The 25,920-nt window shown below is 42.9% G+C and overlaps 1 protein-coding gene across 1 annotated transcript in view; it reads right to left on the reverse strand.

Moving 5' to 3' along the window:
• LOC126161286 (cytochrome P450 9e2-like) overlaps positions 1–12,352 on the reverse strand; it is an 88,198-nt gene extending 75,846 nt beyond the window's left edge. Inside the window, exon 1 of the mRNA XM_049917025.1 lies at positions 12,284–12,352. The gene's annotated coding sequence lies outside the window, so the exon portion shown is untranslated. The remainder of the gene's footprint in view (positions 1–12,283) is intronic.
• Between the last annotated feature and the right edge of the window lie 13,568 nt (positions 12,353–25,920).

Here is a 25,920-nt window from a genome sequence, read left to right on the forward strand (position 1 = left end):
TATGTGTTCTTCTTGCATGGCGTGTGCCGAACAACAATCCGCGCCACCGCGGAAATTCTTTGCATGGCCGAAAGCCACTTCCCCTTGGCAACGCTTACACATAGATTTTGCTGGTCCATTCTGGAATGCTCGATGGTTGGTTGTTGTCGATTCCTTCAGTAATTTTCCTTTTGTTGTCCGGATGTCTTCCACGACGTCCTCTGCCACCATCCAAGCGTTGTCTGCTATCTTTTGCATTGAAGGTCTTCCGCAGACTATTGTTTCTGACAATGGTCCACAATTCATGTCCGCAGAATTTCAGTCATTCTGCAAGGCCAATGGTATTCAACATCTGACATCCGCCCCGTTTTCGCCTCAGTCAAACGGTGCCGCTGAACGTTTGGTCCGGACTTTCAAGTCACAGATGTTGAAGTTGAAAGAGTCGCATTCTCGGGAGGACGCGTTGTTGCTCTTTTTGTCTTCGTATCGCTCTCAGCCCCGCGATGGTCGCTCGCCGGCTGAGTTGCTTCACGGTCGTCCTCATCGAACCTTGATGTCTTTGCTGCATCCGCCGCATCAGGTTCCTGTGCAGCGGCAGACTCCTGCTTTTGCTCCTGGCGACGCTGTATTATATCGCAACTATCGCGGTTCAAGGCGTTGGCTCGCAGGGCGCATTCTTCGCTGCCTCGGCCGCGCGATGTATTTGGTTATGGGGGCCTCTGGTGAGGTGCGTCGGCATCTCAATCAGCTGCGCCTCTGTCGTCGCCTGGGTTCTGCCGCTCCCCGTCTGCTTTCAGCGACGGAGCCGTCCGGTCAGCGCCCTGGGGACCCATCTACTGGCTCGCCTCATCCCCAGGTGTTACCGACGATGCCTTCCATTCTGCCCCATGGCGTCGCGCCGCCGCAGCCGCCGCAGCCGCCGCCGCCGGCGCAGCCCGCGGACGACGCTTCGCTGCAGCCGCCATCCGCCTCCCTGGGTCACGCGCCGCCGATCGCTTCCCGTGACCAGCTGTCGTCCGCCATGGACCTCTTGCCCGCTCCGGACCACATGAGGTCATCGCGCGTCGGATACCCCGACGCAATGGAGGTCGAGCCTTCGGCCCCTCCTGTCTCATTACGGGCGCATACGCCGCATGTTGACGTGCACCCTGGAGTAGGTTTCCAGGCGTTTCCTAGCTCCCCTCGGACCGAATGGCCGGGTGCGGGTGGCACAGCCTCGCCTGTTGTTAGGCTCCCCACCTCATCGCATACGTCAACATGGGGCCCTCCCCACGGCGGGCGGAAGCCTTATAACACGACCGTTCGCCGATTTGCGGGGGAGGAATGTGGTGTCACCGCCAGACACCACACTTGCTAGGTGGTAGCTTAAATCGGCCGCGGTCCATTAGTACATGTCGGACCCGCGTGTCGCCGCCATCAGTACTTGCAGACCTAGCGCCACCACATGGCAGGTCTAGAAAGACGGACTAGCACTCGCCCCAGTTGTACGGACGACATTGCTAGCGACTAGACGTACGAAGCCTTCCTCTCATTTGCCGAGAGACAGTTAGAATAGCCTTCAGCCAAGTCCATAGCTACGACCTAGCAAGGCGCAGTTAACCACATCTGGAGAGAGTCTTACTTGTATTCACCATGGAGATGTACCACACAGGAGAATAAAGTTGAGTATACGAGAAGCTCCGTTCTTTTCTTTATAGCATTTATGAAGTATCCTGTTTCAGACTTAACGCAGGACGGCGTGAGTTGACGCGTGCCCTATTCGGCCCCCTTCATAATAACACTGCGTCGGCACTTCTGTCGACACATAACAATGTTAATGTGTTCTCTTATTTTTGCTATTCAAATTGTGCTTTTCTGTGTTATCGTGTGAAATATTGTGACAATAATGGCGGGTGGAAAACGTAACACTAGGCTCCAAAGTAAACTGAGAAATAATAGTGACGACGAGCGTAGCTTATCAGCACCACTGGGTAGTGAATTAACAGACATTCGAAGTAGTAATTTGGTAACTATGCATAGGGAAATGGAGCGGGCGTCAAATAATGGTGTAGGCAGTGAAACAAGTAGTGAACAGGGAAGCATTATCGATCGATCGGTCGGCAACAGCTCGCCTCAGGAATCCGAAATGATAGGACACAATTTTGCAAATACTGTAGATTCAGGTTTTGCGTCCTCACCCTTTTCTCAAATAAGTCAAGACACATTTTCTGCTTGTCAAAATGTGAATGTTGCTGGTGCAAATGCACTGCCGAAAAGCGTAGAGGAACAGATTACAGACACTAATGCATTGTTATTACAATTAATGCAACAAATGGGACAAAATCTTCAAAAGTTAGACACAATGGAACAGAATCTTCAAAAGTTAGACACAATGGAACAAAATCAGAGACAAACACAGCAAAAGCTGCAAAAGTTAGACACAATGGAACAGAATCTTCAAAAGTTAGACACAATGGAACAAAATCAGAGACAAACACAGCAACAGTTAGACACAATGGAACAAAATCTTCGGAAGTTAGACACCACACTTGAACAAACACGTGAAGATTTAACTACTGAGTTACATAACATTGAATCGAAATGTCAAAAAGTCTGTAATGACGTAAAAACACAGATTTGTGAGCATTTTCAGCCTATTTTTTCGCGGCATGAAAATGCATTACAGAATCACGAAGCAGCCATAAAAGAGCTGCAAACCATTGTTCATGAAAATCATGAGACCTTGTGGGCTAAAATTGACTCAGTTGCATCTACTGATTTGGTTACGCAACTGGCAAAAACTCAGGAAAACTTAAAGAACACAGTAGATTCGATTTCAACACAAATGGACACTCTGAAACTTGGTTCAGAAAAACACACTGAGGAAATGTGTTCACTATTGGAGAAAGTAGCCGAACTTTCGGATCAGGTCACTAACTTATCTACAAAGGTAGATGATGATCTGAATGACACAAGACCCGTAGCCTTCACTGACACAGAAGAGTATGAACAAATAAGAAAATTCAAACAAAATCAAAATCAAATCAATACACAGTACAAAAGAGAAATCCGGGAAGTACAAGATCAGCTGACACAGGTAATACAAGAATTACGTATTTCAGAGGACACTCGCGCCCCAATACGGGAAGAGGAACTTAGAAATACGGAAAAGTCACAAAATAATAACACAGGGCATTTCGGTAATTATGAAAGGAATTGGCAAGGTGCACCGAATTTTGAGATGGAACCGCCGACACGACGTAACAATGACCGATATGTGACTCGCCGACATGATGATTTTGACTATAAGCTGTTCATTACTACACGTAAATTCAAAACATTTAAGAATTCTGGCAACGACATTCATCCACAAGCATGGCTCCATCAATTCTCTCATTGTTTTCCTCCCAACTGGTCATTGGAGCACAGGTTAGAATTTATGTGTGGCTACTTAGAGAATGAACCAGCTGTAAGAATGCGATCGGTCATTCACGATTGCCAAGTGAAGGAGAATTTTACCATGCGTTCCTCTCAGCATATTGGTCTCAAGCCACACAAGACCGAGTAAAACATGGCATCATAATGATGAAACATTTCGAACAATCTGAATTTTCCAGTCTTGTGAAATATTTTGAAGACATGTTGCACAAGAATCAGTACCTGTTAAACCCATACAGCCCCTCAGAACTCATCCGCATTTGCTTAAGCAAACTGCCTGAACATTTACGACATATTATTTTAGCAGGACGTTGCAAAGACGACATTGAAGCTTTTCAGGGACTCTTACAAGAATTAGAAATTGACACAGACAGTCGCGGAATGCGAAAACAGGAAAACAATCATTACAGGTCACATCCGTCGCAATTCCGCGATGAAAGAAATAATAACTGGACACGGCAAGGCTATTCCCACAACACAAATCGTGACCAAAACAGACACCACCCGTGTGACAACCGTTGGCAGAGTAGTAATAGTTACAGAGAAAGATCGCATTTTCATAGTAATGAATATGACAGAGACAATCATAGAAATAGACATAACTATTATTATCACGGGAGACAGAATAACTTCAGATGCAACGGTCCACCGTGCAGTGATAATTCAGTGAGAAATTCTCCACCACTTAACCGACAACAAAGAGTCTTCAGGAACTACCGACAAAACGACAGACCTGAATTCCATCGGAACTGGCGAGCTTTAAACAGGGCAGAGCCCTCTCATCACGGTGAATTTGTGGAAGTTAGGTCTCCAAATCACAATAACGACGCTCGCCAACAAAGAAACAGACAATGACTCGCACCGCAGGCAGCCACTTGCGCCCGGTGGCTCAGGGAAAAATAACATTGGCGCTAACCTTGAGCAAAATTCCAGTATTCTTTACGGACGAATACCGCATGATAATTGTGTCGAAGTTGAAACTCTGAGTACTATGAAGACTAAAGTATCGCACTACATTTCACATGTAAAACCGTGTATTGAGAGATAAACTGTTTTTTAATTTAGTCTTTGCTATAAAATTTTTCACTCCACGCTACTTGTACAATTTGTCACACTGAGAAACTGTTAACGTGCAACAATGGTTAAAGTTAAATATCCAGTCAAGAACCAAGAGAACTTATTCAAACAGAAATTACGACTGCATTGTTATTGCGAACAGACGACGACGCTACTAATGAGTGACAATTTACATTGTTGCTTTTGCGGTGTATCTGTTTCATATCTGCACGGTTTTTCTGAATTCTTCTGGAAAGTAAAACATGTTTAATAGTAACTTTTGTGGTATAGCTACAAGGAGACAGCCTTTTCTGTAGCACAACAATACGTTACAGCACAGTAATTTCTTCATCACAACAATAAGCATAATAACTAAGAAATCTATACCCAAAGCATTTCACTTTTGTTTATCATGAGGTAAGTGCATTGACTTCTGCAGAACTTAGCTTTCGGAGGACAATAACTACGAGACTTCCACAGAGATGATCTTACAGCAAGACGCACATTTAGCGCTACAGGACACGTATTTGAGTGATTAATTTTGTACTTAAAACATTTATTTTTAAAGATTTTTGAATTACAAAGAAAGTTTTCCATGATACATTTCATTCCATTGCTGTAATCTGTAACACCTGAGGGTATAATTACAATAATCCTCAGGGGGGTACACGCTTACTTTGTGTACCATGTGTTTGGCAAGCACAAGGAGCCCTAGCTAATATGGTATTTGCTTATACAACTTTACATGTTGGTACCATATTTCTCTAACACATAAATTACACAGCTATCTGATCATTTAACTGAGAGAGACAAATTTTTTTTACTAGGTCAGTGACACATGTTTACGCAATTACAGAGTTGGATTACTTCACACTTACGAAATTGTATTTTGTCTGTACTGTGTGAACTCTTCATATTTTTTCGGTACCATTGTGATACTATGAGAGCTTTGAATGATGTATTTGGTATGAGATCATGATTTTTAAAGTTCGTTTGAGGCAGATGACACTATTGAAATGAGCAGAGAATATTTTTTATGGTTTGAAATTATTGCAGAAAGCTACGACTTTTTTGAGATTTGACTGAGGTATTATGATGTTATTTTTACGACGACGATGTGTATTATGCTGTTGAGGTATGTTTACATCAATAAGATGATGCTACCATATATGAGGAATGTGATTACGTGTTTATATGTATATGAATAATGAATAGAAGTTAGGGACTCTTGACTTGTGAAAAAGGATGTTGGAAACCAAGAATCGTACTTTAAGAGTTATGAAATGTGTGTAAATGCGTGAATGTATCACAATGCCGACGAAAATTTTTTGGACACTGTTATATTCATAGGAGTTTGTTTCTACACATTTGCAACGTAAATTCTCGACCTGTGAAATTTTTATATGAGACTGTCACTGTAGCGGAAACTGCTGTCGTAAATATTTCCGTAAGAAAGTTAAGTGACCACCTGCACGTGCGTTGTCAGCACACAGCTGTGTCAGACACCTGGGGAACAAGCCATTAGGGTGTGCCTTTCCGGAAGCACAGGTAGAAAAAAAAAGGGGAGGCCATTATCCTCGCTATTGACATTTACTTGTTGAAAGCATACTGTGGAGCTCATAATTTATGGTATTTACTAAAATGCCTAATGAAATGATTAGAAACATTTTACATCTATTGTCTTTGTAGTTGAGAGATTGCTCATTTTGTTTAATATCTGGTTTCCAGCTGTGTTGCAGCATTAGTTTTATAAAATAAAATGCATTTGCTAATGTGAACACTTTCTGTCAACAGATCTATTAAATAATAATTTTGTAATCCACATTCTTTAAAAAAAAAGGGAGCACTTGGAAAGGAAAGAACAATAAGAAGGGACTAGTAACAGTAACTGGACACATAATTTTCTTTTCAAGTACATGGTAATATTTTTTTTACAATAAGTTGTTGTGGTGCACCACTTTAATTACATAGACATTAAGATGTGAATAGACATTTCCCTTTTCTGCATTGTTGTTTTTACTGTAATATTTTTTCTGCTTGAGCTATGTCATGTTTAGGTATAAGTTACTGCTGTTTGCCAGGCATAGTGTTACTGAATTTGACGTTGTATTATGCTGTTAAGCCAGTTTTACTACTAATTTATTTTTCTTGTTTCCTGCACAGTGCCTTATATTAGTTGTAATATTGTTGCTTACTTTGCCTATTTAAAATTTTTGTCATTGATGTTTGTGTTAATTGTTTTGTGTTGCTGCATTGCCTCGTCCCTTTGTTTAGCATCTGAGCTTAGTAGATTTAAGTAAGCTTAAGAGGGGTAGACTATATAAGAAACTGACTATGGAGAATAGGTAAAGAATGCATTGCGAAGTTATATGAAAAAGATTTGGGCCAAAATGAGTATTGTACAATGAGAAATAATTATTTTGAAAGAAATATGAATAGAATACAGGAAGGAGGTATAGATAGGACTTTTTGGGAATAATGATGGATGAAGGGAGATCTCCAAGAAGCAAAGAAAATTTTGTTTGCAAAATACTGCAGTAAAACAAACCCTGTCCTTTCCTTGTGTTATACCACTATGTGTTTGTGTACCCTTGTGTATTTATGTTCTTCCTGTCTTTATATGTTTATCTGATAAGACTTATGCTGTACAGTTTTTCTAGTACTAAGCTACATTCACTATGATGAGGAATACTGTTATCCTCAAACATAATTGGCATTAATAATATGTTATTTACCTTGTAAATATGCTTAGACATTATTTATTCTGTTTTGTTTTAGTGCTCATGTGTAAAGTTGATGTTTCGCAAGTTATTCTGATCTTTTATGTATTTACTTATGTCATAATTCCTGTAACACTGATGTATATGTTTATTTCTATTCTTTTGTAAAGCCCATATTACCACAAATGTTATCTGTATTATTATGTTTTTAATGGTGTATTTTGTACCTTTGTAATTGTATTCTCATGTTATAATATTGTAATTGACACCAGTTCATCAAATTAAGTAACTTGTAAGCATTAATTTCACTGCACACATTTCTGTTGGTCATAGTAATGGACAATATGTGAGAAGTAGGGACTGTTAGTGTTTGCACATGTGTTAATAATTCAGCAAGGGACTGGATAACAGCATTGCTGGTTCTAAGGACACGTCCAAAAAACTTTGTGAGTGTACAAGTGGTGGTTTATGGACTTGCTACACTGTCTGCAAGACTTCTAAAGCCAATTCCAAAAACTTTGTGAGTGCACAAGTGGTGGTAATGGACTTGCTATATTCTCCGCAAGATTCTTCGATGGTGAATGTGCACCCGCTCAGTCACAGCAGATGGCTGCTGGCCGTCTCTACATGGACTAAAGTGGGTCTGCATCTCTGATGACCCACCAATACCATTATTTCTACAAGGACTACAGTGGGTCTGCACCTCTGGTGGCCCACCAATACCACAATCTCTACCAGGACTACAGTGGGCCTGCCTACAATTTCTACAAGGACTGCAGTGGGTCTGCACCTCTGGTGGCCCACCAATACCATACTCTCTACAAGGACTACAGTGGGTCTACTCTATGATGACCTACCTACCAATATTCTTCAAAATGTCGAATGACTCTGCTGTGGGTTTGCTCTGTTGTGGCCCATTACCTGTCAGCATGTAAAGTGTCAGCACTGTCTTTCCGTTGGAAGGACAACACTACTTCTTCAAGACTGCATGGAAATCCACTATTTCTGTGTGCAATTTCTTTTACTAATGAGACTTTGTGAAAAAAAAAACTGTAATTACTATTATGATGAATGATCAGGACTATCTTTATGGACTGTGAGAAAATTTTAGCTTTTGACCAACATTGTGTTAATAAGTGTGTGCATTTGATATCTTTGTTATTGTAATTATGAAAAATTTTTTTCAAATCATTATTGGCCACTGCCCAAAAATATTTTTTAAAATTTTTTGTGGGGAGCATGGGGGCTATGTAAGTAGGCTGTTTATATTTTCTTATTGGCAACGTTACGTAGCGCTCTGTACGAAAATCACTGGCTGTGCTGTGTGCAGTATGTGGCTAGTTTGCATTGTTGTCTGCCATTGTAGTGTTGGGCAGCGGCAGCTGGATGTGAACAGCGCGTAGCGTTGCGCAGTTGGAGGTGAGCTGCCAGCAGTGGTGGATGTGGGGAGAGAGATGGCGGAAGTTTTGAAATTGAACTGCTATATATATTATGATTATTAAGGTAAATACAGTGTTTGTTCTCTATTAAAATCTTTCATTTGCTAACTATCCCTATCAGTAGTTAGTGCCTTCAGTAGTTTGAATCTTTTATTTAGCTGGCAGTAGTGGCGCTCGCCGTATTGCAGTAGTTCGAGTAACGGAGATTTTTGTGAGGTAAGTGATTTGTGGAAGGTATAGGTTAATGTTAGTCAGGGCCATTGTTTTGTAGGGATTTTTGAAAGTCAGATTGCGTTGCGCTAAAAATATTGTGTGTCAGGTTAAGGACAGTCGTGTATAAATTGTTCTAAGGGGACGTTTCAAGACTTACGTGTGAAGGTGAAGGGACCTTAAAGACAACAGATACACATCCATACAGACAAGACATTACACAGAGATAGTGGCTAGCTGCATTCATCATCTATTCTTAGATTAAAGAGACGGCAACTTATTATCCGAACATTTAAAATGTTAAAATAGGATAGTAACGATAGTGTCTTTCTGAAGCTGTAAACTTTTTAATTAATTTAAAACTAGAATCAGAACATAAAGATCAGATACTAAATGCACCACACACACACACACACACAAACACACACACACACACACACACACACACACACACACGTATGACCTATTCCAGCACTTCATGGCTCTCCTTATCATCATTTTCGTTATGAAGGTTCTGTGGCTTGAAGTGTAGATAAAACAGCCGATACACTTCCGATTATGTAGCGTTACTGCTACGTACATGATGTAGACACTAAATTATGTTCATAACCCTAGATAACAATTGGGCAGCGCAGCGTATGTACCAATTCATTCTTTGTGCTTTGGTCCCACATGGAAATGAATGTTCGAGAATTCGGCGAGACAGCTTTTCGTGAATGTTCGTGTATACAGTGTGGGGCTGCAGACATAGATAGACCTGGTTTACCAGAAGATCAAAAAATGTCAGGAACATATATTTATGCTGTAATGTCAAAATTGATGACGGTATGTTTTAAACTGCTCTCGAGTTTTTGAAAGAAAATGATTAATATCTTTCTTCAATAAACTGAGATTGAATATGATAAACCCGGGGCCACTTTCTTACGTATTGCTTTGACACGAATAGAAGTGAACTTCTGCTTAAGAGCTGCAGTGCTCCTCACTTACCAGCGTGTTGTTAACCACGTGCTGGCACTGAGGGAGTCCTGGCTTTTACGCCGTACCTGTGAGAGAGCAGCTTAACAGTGTCGGACCGTTCTTTCTCGTAACAGTATCTGGGCTGGGCTGGCCCAGCTCTCTAACACCAGTCACTCCTTAGGCAACCAGGAAAAGTCGGCAGACTCTGAGGCGACAGGTAGGTATATTCTCCTGCCATAGGCTCCACTCCAGTGCGCCTCCAGCAGTGGAAGGTAAACCTTTGACAACGCCAGCCACTCGTGTTGGCTAACCCTCAGAAAGATTGCTAACCAAACGTCAGTCGAAGATCCCATGAGACTAGCTAACAGGCAATGTGTCTTATAGCAGCGTGTCGTAAGTTTCCCACTCGTCATCAAATTCTTTCGTACCCATTAGTTGGGTTGGCTTGTTTTTGGGGGAGGAGACAAGACAGCGAGGTCATCGGTCTCATCGGATTAGGAAAGGAAGAGGAAGGACCGTGCCCTTTGAAAGGAACTATCCCTGCATTTGCCTGGAGCGATTTAGGGAAATCACAGCAAACCTAAATGAGGATGGCCGGACGCGGGGTTGAACCGTCGTCCTCCCGAATGCGAGTCCAGTGTGCTATGCCCATTAGTCTTCCTCTGAAGATGACGATAAGGAAACTTGCTGAATTGTTGTTGCTACACGACGCTGTCACTCGAATAATAACGCGAGAAGATTGTGTAGCTGTTCCGAACGAACCTTGTAACCGAGTGTATTACTAAAGAGTAAAGGCCGAAAAGGAATAGTGAACAACTGTCTTTTTTATAGTGAAAGCTGTAAACACAACACTGTAAGTATCATAACATACGGATTCTTCCTTGTTCTTACCGATGGGCTATTAGGACTCAGCTGTAAAAAATGAAAGTCCCTCTCTCAACCTCAGTTATACAATGAGGTCACAAACATCATGGGGCGCCTCCTAACACCGTCTCGGAGGTTATTTAGACCGCCGTAGTGCAGCAACTCGACGTGGCGTGGACTGAAAGAGTCCTGGGGAGTCCGCTGCAGGAACACCGAGCCACGCTGCCTCTGTAGCCGATGCAGGATTTTGTGCCCGAACTGATCTCTCGGTTATGTCCCATAAACGTTCAAAGGGATTTATGTGGGCTCATCTGGGTGACCGCATTATTACTCGTAACGTTCAGAATGTTCTTCATACTAGTCACGAACAATTACGACCCTGTGACTTGACGCAGCGTCATCCATAAAAATTCCATCGTTGTTTCGCTGTAAATGGCCTCTAATTAGCCAAACAAAACCATTTCCAGTCAATGATCGGTTCAGTTGGACCAAAGAACCCAGCCCATTCCATGTAAGCACAGCCCGAACCATTATGGAACCACCACTTGTTTTCACAGTGCCTTGCTGATAACTTGGGTCCATGGCTTCGTGGGGTCTGCACCACCCTCCAACCCTAACATCAGTTCTTAGCAACTGAAATCGGAACTCATCTGAGGAGGCCACAGTTCTCCAGTGGTTTATGGTCTAACCGATACGAGCAACAGCCCAGGAGAGGCTCTGCAGACGGTGCAGTCCTGTTAGCAAAGGCACCCGCCACGGCCGTCTGCTGCCATAACCAATTAACGCCACATTTTGCCGCGTTCTCCTAAAGTATACGTTCGTCGTACGTCCCACACTGATTCCTGCTGTTGCTTGATGCAGTGTTGCTTGTCTGTTAGCACTGACGATTTTGCGCACACGCCGCTGCTCTCGGTCGTTAAGTGGAGGCCGTCGGCCAGTGCGTTGTCCGGGGCACGGTGGCAGATCGCGTCTGGGGTTTGGTGTTCTCGGCACACTGTTGACACTTTGGATCTCGGAATACTGAAATACCTGACGATTTCCGAAATAGAATCTCAGACTCGTCTCGCTTCAGTTACCATTCCGGGTTCCGGCCGTAATCGCGTCGGAAACCTTTTCACATGATTAACCGGAGGACAACTGACAGGTCTGTCGATGCACTGTCCTTTTGTACCACGTGAACGTATACTAGCGGCACGTGAACGTGTGCATACCGCTGTCCCACGACTTGTCACGTCAGTGTACAGATGTGGAATACTTTGCCTCTTTCTGCAACTTCGTGTAGGTGAAATTACCCACGCACGTGGGAAGTGCCGCTGTCAGTTGGCTCCGCTACTCATCGTCCGTCCGAACCGCACACTTACTTCTCTGACGCAGCCTGTGGCGATTTCGGAGACTTCCGTAAGGTGTCGACAGACGCAGCGAGAGAGCGCGCACGCCGCCATAGTGCGTCGAGTCGCAGCGAAACTGACGTTCCGTAGATATTCCGTTCGTCTGATTGAGGAAAACCTGTGTAGAGGTGCAAACCTATTTCTAACTTTCTGGACGACTGCACGAGTTCTTGGTGTTATCGCCTGTGTTGAATTTGGTGCAGCACTACGACTAACTAACAGAAACGTACGTCTTCGCTAAGATAGCACTCACCTCAGCGTCACAAGAGCGCCTCCGAAGTAACCAAGTTCGGCGGCGACCGGCTGCCGATTGAGCCACAGCGCAGGCCCCTGGCCACGTAGTGGTGGGGGAGTGGCTGTTGTTGTGGAGAGATCGGAGGGGAGGGGAGGGGAGGGAGGGGAGGGTTGGGGAAGGCACCGCTGCCGCCACAGGCCGCTCCAGACTCCTCGATGACAGACGCAGTGCAGCGCGGTCCGCGGAAGGATAGGAAAGGGACTCTCCTGCACAACCAAGCAACGCCTTCTACTCTTCGTGGCTACAAGTCACACATTCCGTGAAGTATCGAAGTCTGATAGCAGCTTTACTGAATTCTGTAATCGTTACAGCTTTAGGAAGCGCAGTGGAATCCTTGTGTGCATTGTTTCAGAGAACGACTTAAATTTTGGTATATCGCAAAAACCGGCAGTGCAAGATCGTCCTGAGTAGCCAATGTTCATAGAGCTCAAAATAAGAGCGTGTCGTGAATTAATACCTCTTTTCTGTATTTTCAGCATAACTGTCATGGATTAAATAAGCTTAGTTTCTTGATTAGTGATGTTCCCATCTTTCTCTTCGTATTCTCTTGGTCCACAAATTAGAAGGCTCTTCCGCAATAGTGAATGTATAGAGATAATGATACATGACGTGCCCCTCCCCCCCCCCCTCCCTGAACCTCCCATTGTGTGTGTGTGTCTCTCTGTGTGTATTTCGTGCCACAATATTGCATAAATACGATTGCAAGAAGCGACATTTGTTGTTTAAAATTATAGTTTTTGGAACTTGATTTCGTACTAGTTCGTTAGGTAAGAATATAGCACAGAAGCAATCTGCCCCATTTTGCACAGTCCACTAGGTATTTCAATGCAATGTCGTTCTAAAGAAAACCGCACCTAATTTTTACCTTAAGATATTAAAAACTGGAACAGGCGTACATCTACGTCTACATACGTACTCGACAAGCTGCCCTACCGTGCATGACGAAGGGTACCATACACCACCACTACTCACTTCCTTTCTTGTACCAATCGCCAGCAGAGCATGGAAAAACTACTCTCTGTATGCCTCCGTAACAGCCCTCATTTTCGCTACATTACCTTCGCGGTTCTTATACGAAATGTGTGTTAACTGCAGTAGAATCTTTCTGCAGTCACCTTCAAATTCCTGTTCTCTACATTTTCTCAACGATGTTCCGCGAAAAGAACGTCGCCATCCTTGCAGGGATTCCCATCTCACTTCCAAAGGATCTGTGTAACACTTGTGTGTCGTTCAGATCTACTGGTAACAAATCTAGCAGCCTGCCTCTCAATTGATTCGATCTCTTCCTTCAGTCCATTCTGGTACGGACCCCAAACACAGGAGCTATACTAGAGAATGGTCAGACTAGTGTCCTACATGGGGTGTAGGAAACAAAGTTTCCTAAGAAAAACAGTACCAAGAAGAGAAGTGAGAATGAGAGAAGGATGATGAGGAATGGAAACTAGAGAAACAACGGGGAACAAGACGCATTTAAGTGAGAGAGGCAGGGGCAGCAAGTGGATGGAGAGGAAGGCCGCGATTTAAAACACAGAAACGAAAACGAGATTTCGTTGCTAGCGTTTTGCTCTAGAAAAGACTAGCATTTTGTATGTATCAGCACAGCGCATATTGGTAGTCATTTTAAACATGAGCATTATCAAGCAAATCCAAACAAATTATAAAAATGTATGGATATATGTATGTACAGGGGTATGTATATTCCACATCTTCTCCTAAACCACTGGACCGATTTCCACCAACCGTGTTACACATATCATTTACTATCTGCAGAGAATAAACGTGGGGCTAAGAGCCACCCACATTTCAAAGGGGCGGGGATCAAAAAATAGAATATCCCACAATACTAGTGTACCCACACTTAAGTCATCCAGTATTTGAGAATGAGGAACTTAGGGACTTGCAACAAACTTTACACATAATTTCAAACCTTTACGATACTTTTACTCGCTGACGATATCCACAAAATTATTGAAAAAAATGTGTCGCTTACTACATTTTATCTATTATACATTAAAACTGCCACATGAGCCACCACCTTCAAATTTATTACTTCTTTGCTATTAACTGTACTCGTGACATATTTCGCAGACAGTATTCTCGTGTACCACCGATGTAGCAGAAAATTACATCATTTTACGACACCTAGTTCAGGAGGTACGACGTCGTAAACACTAAAAACGTAAAAAAAACCACCGCATTACTCAAGGCGTTTGAATTTATTACTTTGTTGCTACTAATCCTATTCACAACATTCTTGGCATACGTTATCCATATGCGCTGTTGAATTTACGTACAAAATATATCATTGTACGACATATTGAACTGCCACATCATGCATGACGTTTTAATCTATTACTTCTTTACTACTAACTCTTTACACAACACATTTGGCACGCAATAGGAACACATAGCTTGCAAAATTACATCCTTGAACAGCGCGCATACCTCAGGAGGTACGACTTCAAAAACACTAAGCTGCGTGAAAATGAAACTGCAGGCCGAAATTCGCTGGACAGACAGGTGAACTATGTGTACAGATACACGCGAAATGTAAGTACATTCGAAATATATTTGACATGTCCGTATGCGAGGAAAGCTACAGGAAAAAGCCTACCCTAAACGCTTGAAACAATCAAATATGGTAAACTTGTTAGTTACAGTCTTGGAAGGAATACTGTAGGGGTAAGAACCACCAGCCTACTACTGGGGTGAGTGTGATAATAGGAGATAGTAGGACAGAGAGTGGAAGATTGAGAAGATGGATAGAGAGAGAGAGGATGGTGAAGATGGCCAGAGACAGGAAGGGGTGGAGATGATGGACAGGGACAGTCGGATGGATAGAGAAAGGAGGGAGGAGAGGTGGATGAAGAGAAAGGGGATGGATGGATTTTCTTACCAATCCACGAGCAGCTCACCTCGACTCCCTCCGTTCCGTCTTCACCTCAGCCCCCGTCTGTTTGACATGGCTGCCCTTCCTGCTCAACCTCCCGCCTATTCAAACTGAGTGGTGGGGGTGTTCATTCTGCACTGACAAAACTGACAGCACCTACTATCTTAAGTTAGACTATGTCTGGTCCCTGTTTCCCTTTCCTTATTCTGCTTAACAGGCTAAGTTTGTACTATCCTACACTACTCCTACTGTCCATGGGTGACCATGATTTCAATGTATGCATATATTTGTTTCATTCAAACTGTCATGCACTCACACGCACCAGGATGGTGAGTGGTAAGATGGAAAAAAAAGGAGTGAGACATAATTAGGGTTCAACCATGGTAGTCATCGGGCGGAGTTCGACAATAAAAACTGTTTGAAGAAGTAATGGTGCCTCTAGTTCGATAAAAGAATAAATAAATAAATTTAATTTAATGTATTTCAATTTTTTCAATTTTAATCTGGTAATTATATGTATTGTGTTCCATACTAAAATGTCGTGTTCCCAGTGTGGCGCAGCTTTGCCACAGGAAACACGAAAGAGGTCGAAGACGTCCGTCTTCTGGTCGGCTCCTGAACGTTGTCAGAAAGAGGCGAGTTTTTGATTAGGTAAAGGCTTCTATTATTTAGAAAAGAACAACCCGGATTCCTTTATGTAATCAGTATGAATTTTATAATTACATAAGGGACCTTTAACAATAAACAATAAAAATATTGCATTTGCAAATGAAATCATAAATAAATGTGGCAGCTAAGAGTGGTATGGAAAATAAAGAGCGGCCTTCTGTCTACGACCAGGATGCCGCAGTATTCTCTGCTGTAGTAAAAAGGAAAAGAATAGAGCAAGAGATCTGGTAAACACTGGATATATTCAAATAATTCTCACAAGCAGTTAGGGCTTATTTATAAACAGTATAACTAACATGAGTAATTTTCTGACTGTATGGTGCGATCAGATTTCAGCCTGTCCTGTGCTAGCTTCTTGGTTCACGTTTTTGTCACAAATTACAGTCATTACTTTTCTCCTTCCTTCAAAACAATTCTTGCACCGTTCAACACCTTCATAACAACAACTTTCCGATTTACAGAATCGAACATAAATTACTTGAATTTTATTAATTAATAACTGTTGTCTGCAGGCTGGCAAGACCGCTCACTTGTGTGGCTTAAAGACGGCCTTCTTTACGCTTTCACATTACGAGCAGAAGTACGATAAAATCTGAAGAGCTACGTGTGTATTTACCGTCATATTTTTTGTTTGGATCTAAGCGGAACGCTCAGTTCAGCTTCTGTTAAAATGTTTCTTTGACTGCGTAATCGATGCGCATTTTTACAGTTACGTAAATTATATAAAACAAATGTCTTTCAAAGAATAGGTCTCATCTCATAAGTTGATCATTTAATACACAGCTAGGTGATTGCCTTTCCAAGGGTACTCACAGCTTTCATACGACGAAAAGATACTATTACATGCCTTACTTAGCGATACCAAATTTATTTAAAGAGAGAAACAACACACTTATCGAAACAACAGTTATGTTTCAGTGTTTCCGTGTCGAACCTACGACATCGTCCATTACTACTGCATTGGTCTCGGGATCATCAAGATTCTAACACGTATCAATGAAAACGTGTCGGATGAATGAAGTTTAATTCTGCAGCAGATCGATGGTCATGTACGGACACGACGTCATCCAGCTGCTCAATAGACGCACCGAGTCGTGGACGCAGGACACTGGAAGCAGTGTTACGCTATGGGTGACATTTACCTTGGCTTTCGTGAGACTGTGGCAGTAATCGGAGGCACCATGACTGCTGTGAAGAACGTGAACACTCCTGTATTGCGGACCATTGACGTCCCTTCTTGGTTGATGACTTCCCCCACGGCGGTGGCATCTTCCAGTATGTTAACCGTCTGTGTCACAAGGCCAGGATCTTAGTGCAATAGTTTAACGAACATAGTAGTGAATCCACGTTGGTATCTTGGCCACCAAACTCACCTGATCTTAATCCTACAGAAGGCATTTGGGGCGGGACCAGGTGCCAACTCCTCGCCCACAACCCACCGGCCCGTAATTTGCATCATTTGTGTGCAGACACCCGGTGCATCTCTGGAAATCTACTGAGAATTTATCGAATTCATGCCACCTAGAATCGCTGCTGCATTGCATTCCAAGGGCGGACCAACATCCTCTTGAGCAGGCAGTAATGATGCTTAGACTCATCAACGTACTTTCTGTGAGATGCGTAACCAGGTTTGCGACTGGATCGAAAATATAGTGACAGGTACACCGTGGCATGCTGTCATGGATGGATGGTACGTAACCGAATTGTCAATGTGTAAAAATCTCAAGTTTCGGCCACTGTTTCAAATGGCCTTAGTCAGAGTGGTTCGACTAACTGCTGAATGAGAGAGATCTTCGTTCTTTTATAATGGCGAAAGAGGTTGTTACCGTAATCTTATAGGGTATTGAAAATGAGGGGAACAAATGTTAGACGTTCTTTATTGGTGCTTGCCTTATTTAATTGTATTGGTAGAAGTTGACGTTCTTGATTGGTGTTTGCGTTATTGGATATTGCTTGCCACTGGTGGAGACAGGCAAATGAGAAACAGTCGGCAGTTGTGGTGCAGCGCCGTTTACTTGCTACCTGACGCCGACTGAGGCGTGTCGGTACTGTGAGTACGTGCGGTCACTGTGGTCTGCTGCTCGCCCGTCTCTGCCGCTTCACGTGAACTGCCCTTCCTCAGCGTTACTGCTGGCAGCCAAGGCGCCGGAAGCCTGTACCCGGCCGCTTGACCCATGTTACACCGCCTCCCTCATCTCCCCCCCCCCCCCTCCCGCATTCATCCTGGCGTTCCGTCACCGCTGACTTGGCGTGTTGCCGCGCGGTCTGGGGCGGCTTGCTACGGTCCGAGCGGCTCCCCCCGTCGGAGGTTCGAGTGTGTGTGTTGTCCTTAGCGTAAGTCGGTTTAAGTTAGCTTAACTAGTGCGTAAGCTTAGGGACCGATGACCTTTGCAGTTTGGTCCCATAAAACCTTACCACAAATTTCCAAATTTTTACTTGGCCTGCTGTCTTAGTCTAATATATCTCTCATGTTGACATATCCCCGTGCCGATCGACCGTCCAGTATGGCCTACGCGCTCTAGTCACACTCCCCACCCGATTTCGTAAACTCTAGCAGCATGCGGGCTGCCAACTGCATCTTTCGGTGAGGCAAGAAGTTCTTTTATTCTGCTGCTGCTTCGAAAAATCGGCTTGATACCTGCTTGGTGGGGAATTTTGCCCACAAGTTCAGTGACACCTTCAACATATGGTTGTACGGCAGTTGTTTTCGCTTCATTCTGCCCTGCCTTCATCTTCTGTCGCCATAATTTTGTCTGTCGTCTTGATGCCATAACCAGTGGCTGCAAAATGGACATGAGGTTTTGCGGTTCAGCGTTTAGATGCTCTTCATCGATAATCCTGTGGACCCTCTTTGTTAAAGTTTGCAGGACGCATTGTTTTCTGTGTTGGGTGGTGGGAGGATAATGAATGTAAGTATCCATCTGTGGCGGTGTGCTTTCTATTTATTCTGTGCCTCAGTTTACCATCGGGCTTTTGCTTACCTTTCACGTCGAGGAAAGGCAGGACCCCTTCTTTCCTATCTCCGTAGTGAAGTGGAATTTGCTGTGTTGCTGATCTGACCCAGTAGAGTCTGAAAGGAGTGTTGCTGGTTACAGTATGCATTAATCACTTGGCAGGAACTACAGTGTGTGGTAAATAAAAGTGGCCCATCAAACAGAGTTCCAGAGTATAGATGCAGAGGGAAAGAAATGCATTACTGACCTGAGTGTAACATATGTTGAAAGTGACCACCATTCATCCCTTGGCACTGTTCAGCCCTGGTTAGCCAACTGGTGAAGGCTGGACTGCTGGAACTGATGCAGTCTTATCGGAAATATTCTGTTGCAGTTCTTGAAGACTATGAACGTTGTTTGCAATACGCCTCAGAGCGGAGGGCTCCACACTGACAGGTCAGATGATGTGAGTGGCTAGCTAGGGCTGCCACCAGACTGACCTCTGCTAAAGTCACTGTCAGGCGTGCAGATTGTGGAAATGTGCTCTAAGGTCCGTCCGGCCGTATGGGCAGCTGCTCCATCCTGCTGGAAGAAACTGTAGGTCTTTTCCCACTCCGTTAACGCTGCCGCAAATGGTTTCCAACTGCTAATCTTAATAGCGCCAGTAGCCGTCTCCGACGGGATGGGAGTAACTATGTCAGATGAGTTTAATAAGAATTGACTGCGCCTTGTTTAAGTGCGTGGAAGTTCTCGATAGCACATGACGAAGTTAAGACAATTTGTTGATACCTTTTCAATTAAATATTATTTCCCATAGGCCCTGAATGGAGCAGAGTATTCGCGAAGTGTAGCGGAAAATCCGACTAGTGTGACGTCACCAGTTTGTTACGGGAGCCTATATTTCTCGAGAGCCCCGTGTCACGCGCTGTGACGTATGCGGCATGGCCAGTCTTTCTCGTGGGCCTTAGCCGGTGGAGAATTGCGGCTGACTCGTTAAAATCAATCTATAACCTCCCCACTATATTTTGTTTTTGTATGGAATTTAGCAAGAACTTTACCTCCCACTCTATAAAATCTACGTATTTCCAAAAATTATGTCTTCACAAACAGTTATCCAGCTTACACTCATACGCTACACTTTGACTAAACAGAATCTCATATGAACTGTACTGTAACTGATCTAAATGCAACTTGTCTTTATGTTAAATGCGCAACTCTCTAACATTCTGCGTGGTGTCTGTCTGTTCTATATCGTGTCTCCCTACCACTTTCGCACAACGACGCTCTGAGCGTGTTTTTTTAGGGAATTGACTAGTTTGAACCTGGGACCTGTTGCTGGTAAGGAGACGTCAGACCACACATGACATGTAGAGTTCAGAAGAGTTCAGTGAGACTAGCGATGATATAACCAAATACTTAATGATTTCAGCGTCAGCTCCACTGCACTCCCTGTAAAAAAATGTTAATACTAACTACATTTAGTGGAAGGGGTTGAAGGCTTTCCTATTTTTAGTTAGCTGGTAAAATAACGTCGAAAAAGCAGTTAAGTTTACCATTGGAAATTTTATTCTACTCACAAAACATTGTTTATAAATTGCACTATTGATAAAAGGAAATGTTTTAATACAGGATGGTAAAAACCAACTGTGTTCAACAAAAATGTGAACGAATATTCCCTGAATGGGTTTCCAAGTTCTACAATGGATCGAAGGATGACCTATGCCATATCACATCTATAATCTAGGTTTAAATTAAGTTTCACAAAAGAGAAAACCATCAAAATGGTCTACAGTGACCCTCAATTATCTTAATTACTTATCTAACTTGTAGTAAATTACAGTGGCTGATGTGGCTTCTCAATAACTATATAACAGAAAAATCATCGCATTTCAGATTTTTACTTCAAGTGGCAAATGTGAACACCATGAGCTTTAATTGACGATCGACACTAGTATTACGCAAAAAAGGGGGTGTAACAGATGAGACTTCTGCAGTTCTGAGTGAAGCTTTATGCGCTGTTATGCGGCATCGCGTGCGTTCATTACCTTGTCGGTGTCCGTCAGGGGGCGGCGGGCAGCACAGCTCCGCTCACCTCGCTGTCTCGGAAGCAACTCTCTTCCTAACTTCTCCTTACTACAATTTACCGAAGTTGGTTTAAAAAAACTATCTGGCTGTGTTTTCATCTGACCAATCAGCGTCTCAATGTTAACCTTAAGCTCCGCCTACAAAAATTCTGTCCATCCAATGACAAACGGTATACTTTTCGTGGTGGGGCAATGTTTTTAAAGTTTGCAACGTAACAGAGACGCGAAAAAGTCTCACGCTAAAACTTGCAGCTGGTGTGGTCCTTTTAGTGTTATCGTAAGATCTATACTGTTCTTCTGGAGGGCTCTATCTTTCAACATGGGCTGGGGGGTGGTCCTGACGTAACAGAGACGCGAAAAAGTCTCACGCTAAAACTTGTGGCTGGGGGGTGGCCCTTTTTGCGTTATCGTAAGATCTATACTGTTCTTCTGGAGCGCTCTAGTTTTTAACATGGGCTTGGGGGTAGTCCTAACGGTTTGCTGGCGACGTGGGTGTCCATTCCTTATCGTAGGACCTTCCAGCTTAACATGGTTCTGCTCTCGGCTTCTGTTCTCGTTTCTCCCCTCGGAACTGCGTCTGTCTCACGGTGGGAGGGTATGACATGGATTTAGGCATTCTTATGTTAGTCTGTGGTATTCCATTTGCTCACTCGTTACTCGTATTACTTTGGTTAATTTAATGTCACGAGTTATTCGGAGCTATGTGACATACTACTGGATTTTCTTATCATGTCACGGTTTTCATGGAAGGTGTTGGATTTGCCTGACACCTTACAACTCAAGTAAAACAGTTATTTGACTCTAAACAAAATTTACACTTACCTCGGGTCTTGACTGTTGGAGATTTCTCGAAAGCACAACAGCAAACAGCAAGCAGGCAGCGGCTAAGCAAAATTTCTGTTTCTAAATACATATTCAAACGACTCCATGAGGTGATGCGAAATTGTAGACAGTGAGGTGGGAAGAATAACTATTCCTATGAAATGATATTCCAATACAGATCTTCACACATAGCATTGGTCTGAACAATACTCTGCCTAACAAAGTGAACAATGATTTAAAAAGGATGCAGTGATAACAGAGAATTTCAATAAAAATAAAACAGATTAATCAATTAACATGTTGGTGCAAGATTCAGGTCTGAGCAAGTTAACTAGCTGACAATAATCGTTCCTAGCTGGGCAATGTTGGAGTCTTTCCTCAAACTTCTTCTCTTCAAAAATAATAATATTATTCGAAATACGTATTCCTTTGACCGCTCAATGAGCACATCATTTTCACCCTTGCTGTTATTTACCACATTCTTTATCTAACAAACAGAATCACTACTAGACACAGCACTACTGAATACGTCCATCACCTATCACACTTCAACTAAGAATGAATCAGACTGTGCAGAGGAAAAGACTGTGCCACAACAAGAGCAAATATTGTTTGACAATAACGTAACTTCTTCTCTCTCTGATGTGCTCGACGATGACATACAAAAAACCAAAATGACAGAAACATCGTACATATCCTTCACCTCCCCCCCACCCCCAGTAGAATTTTCTCTGAGGGTCATTCCAAATAGGGATGGGACGAGGACAAAATTCTAAACATTATGGATAGGAACATTCAAAACTTGTCAACAATACAAAGAGGAGAATAGTTTTACAAGAATATGAGTTATAGAACTATAAGTAAAAAATTGATACAAAATTGAAGAACATATGAATGATTAATTTATAGAATTCACCACTAGTAGATTATTAATTTTTTTATAATGTCCATGAAACGTCATGCACACGGTTATTTTGATAGTTTATATGTCGCATGTTGTACTGAAGTAGTATTTGTAATCTACACTGTTTTGGCATCGCACAGGAAGTAGGTCAGAGTGTCTATATCACACAAGGTCTACATTTTTGAGGCACACTGACATATGGCGATGATAATTTCCATGATGAAAGTAGGCATGAGAGTGTCCTTGTTAGAAACGACCAAACTTTCTTTAGCTCGTTGCAATAATGTCAATGTTGTGGGACGTGTGTGGAAGCAGATTCACAACCAGTGAGACTAAACACAGTTCTCAGCTGACAACCCCACACACGCATAAACAGTAAAATGTCATAGTATCTGCTTGAATCACACTGTAGCTCCATTGATAACTCCAAAGCCATCTTGCAATGTTGAAGACTTGAAGTCAATTGCAGCTTGTATCAGTGAAGTATGTCAACATCTGATAGAATATTTTGGCGTATAATCAGTAGAAGTATTTCTTCTGCCCTAGCAGGTCTCAGTCATTTGTGGTGAATGGTCGATTAGTTACAATTTGTTACATTTACAATATACAGTTATTTATATTAAGACAGGAGTAATAAGATTTTACATCGTTGTATACGTGAATGCACATATAGTAAAATGGTAATAACAGATTTCTATGTCTATAAAAATTAAGAAAAAACTAGCGTCAGGGTTTTTCAGTAATGGACAACAGAAACATCAGACAAGTAAATCATGTGAAACAGTGAACAGTAAAAGGCTTAGTAGTAAGCAATTACGATATCTGTACAGAATGATCCTAGATCCCACAAAGGATTCTAACTCTATTCAAATTAATATGTTTGGTTGAACATAAATGAAATACACCAAAATATAGGGAATCAGGTAGAAAGAGACACATAATGTTAGTGATTACACACAAGAAATAAACATATAAGGATAGTGGTCTCACCCACAGATATAAGGAGAACACAAATACACAATTACGAAAACCATGGATTAGGCAGTAATCAAGTTTGACATCAAAGCATATCTTATGCAGTTAGTCAAACGTCAGTCTATGTTTATACCTAAAATGGCCATAATTAGTATGCTATCTAGTTATATTTCATTCTTTAATTTGTGCACCTTTTAATCCTGTTCCCTATAGTTTCATCAAACTTTCAACAAATACCACTATTTACTGTACTCTTTATTTCTTTCTGTCATATGTTCCATACATTCTCATAAGTTCGTATTATTTAGCTCCATTGCGCTACCTAACCATTTGTCATCTTTGCCCTGTCTAATCATTAGTCATATCTGCCACACGTAACAATTTCCATATTTCATTTTAGTAATTATTTCTTTGCTCTTTCTTACCTTTTTCTCTTTGTTTCGTCCTTATACATCTTTCATGATTTCTTATAAACCTTAAATGGCTTATGAGAGCTCCCAGCACTACTATATTTAACATGATTATCATACTAATGGCGCTGCATTCTACAGTAAAAATTTTTACAGAGAATATGCATAACGAAGAAACTCAACAAATGACATAAGTATGAAAGGTAAATACACCCTGAAAATTTCTTAAGCTAAAGCAGTGCATATTATTACGTTACATCATACGTAAAGACAAGAAGACAGTCTACAATGTCATACAAGTTAGTAGAAAAATAGATGTAATATAATCGAATCCTATCCCATGGAAAAAGAGACTAAAGCTGAAAAGTAAAGAAAAAAATCTTCATTAATATCCCAATATCCCATATACTTCCTGAATGTCTTTTCTCTTACTGTAATATTGTCTATTCATGTCAACTTCATTTCAAAAATTTTCCAGACACTTCGATTATTATGACACCGTTTCATACAGTAATCTTGATCTGTCAGACAAAGAGAAGGCAGATTGGTTCAACAGACTTCAGTAGAAATTAAATTTTGATTGCATGTAACTGTATACAGATCAGAAAAAGTAAGGTTATTCAGTAATATAAACAAGAAAATAGAACCTACCACAAAGAGAAATCTCATGAAATTCATTGAGCTACCATATACACTCCTGGAAATTGAAATAAGAACAACGTGAATTCATTGTCCCAGGAAGGGGAAACTTTATTGACACATTCCTGGGGTCAGATACATCACATGATCACACTGACAGAACCACAGGCACATAGACACAGGCAACAGAGCATGCACAATGTCGGCACTAGTACAGTGTATATCCACCTTTCGCAGCAATGCAGGCTGCTATTCTACCATGGAGACGATCGTAGAGATGCTGGATGTAGTCCTGCGGAACGGCTTGCCATGCCATTTCCACCTGGCGCCTCAGTTGGACCAGCGTTCGTGCTGGACGTGCAGACCGCGTGAGACGACGCTTCATCCAGTCCCAAACATGCTCAATGGGGGACAGATCCGGAGATCTTGCTGGCCAGGGTAGTTGACTTACACCTTCTAGAGCACGTTGGGTGGCACGGGATACATGCGGACGTGCATTGTCCTGTTGGAACAGCAAGTTCCCTTGCCGGTCTAGGAATGGTAGAACGATGGGTTCGATGACGGTTTGGATGTACCGTGCACTATTCAGTGTCCCCTCGACGATCACCAGTGGTGTACGGCCAGTGTAGGAGATCGCTCCCCACACCATGATGCCGGGTGTTGGCCCTGTGTGCCTCGGTCGTATGCAGTCCTGATTGTGGCGCTCACCTGCACGGCGCCAAACACGCATACGACCATCATTGGCACCAAGGCAGAAGCGACTCTCATCGCTGAAGACGACACGTCTCCATTCGTCCCTCCATTCACGCCTGTCGCGACACCACTGGAGGCGGGCTGCACGATGTTGGGGCGTGAGCGGAAGATGGCCTAACGGTGTGCGGGACCGTAGCCCTGCTTCATGGAGACGGTTGCGAATGGTCCTCGCCGATACCCCAGGAGCAACAGTGTCCCTAATTTGCTGGGAAGTGGCGGTGCGGTCCCCTACGGCACTGCGTAGGATCCTAAGGTCTTGGCGTGCATCCGTGCGTCGCTGCGGTCCGGTCCCAGGTCGACGGGCACGTGCACCTTCCGCCGACCACTGGCGACAACATCGATGTACTGTGGAGACCTCACGCCCCACGTGTTGAGCAATTCGGCGGTACGTCCACCCGGCCTCCCGCATGCCCACTATACGCCCTCGCTCAAAGTCCGTCAACTGCACATACGGTTCACGTCCACGCTGTCGCGGCATGCTACCAGTGTTAAAGACTGCGATGGAGCTCCGTATGC

The sequence above is a fragment of the Schistocerca cancellata genome, chromosome 2 (assembly GCF_023864275.1).
Source record: "Schistocerca cancellata isolate TAMUIC-IGC-003103 chromosome 2, iqSchCanc2.1, whole genome shotgun sequence".
In the NCBI taxonomy this organism is placed as follows: domain Eukaryota; kingdom Metazoa; phylum Arthropoda; class Insecta; order Orthoptera; family Acrididae; genus Schistocerca; species Schistocerca cancellata.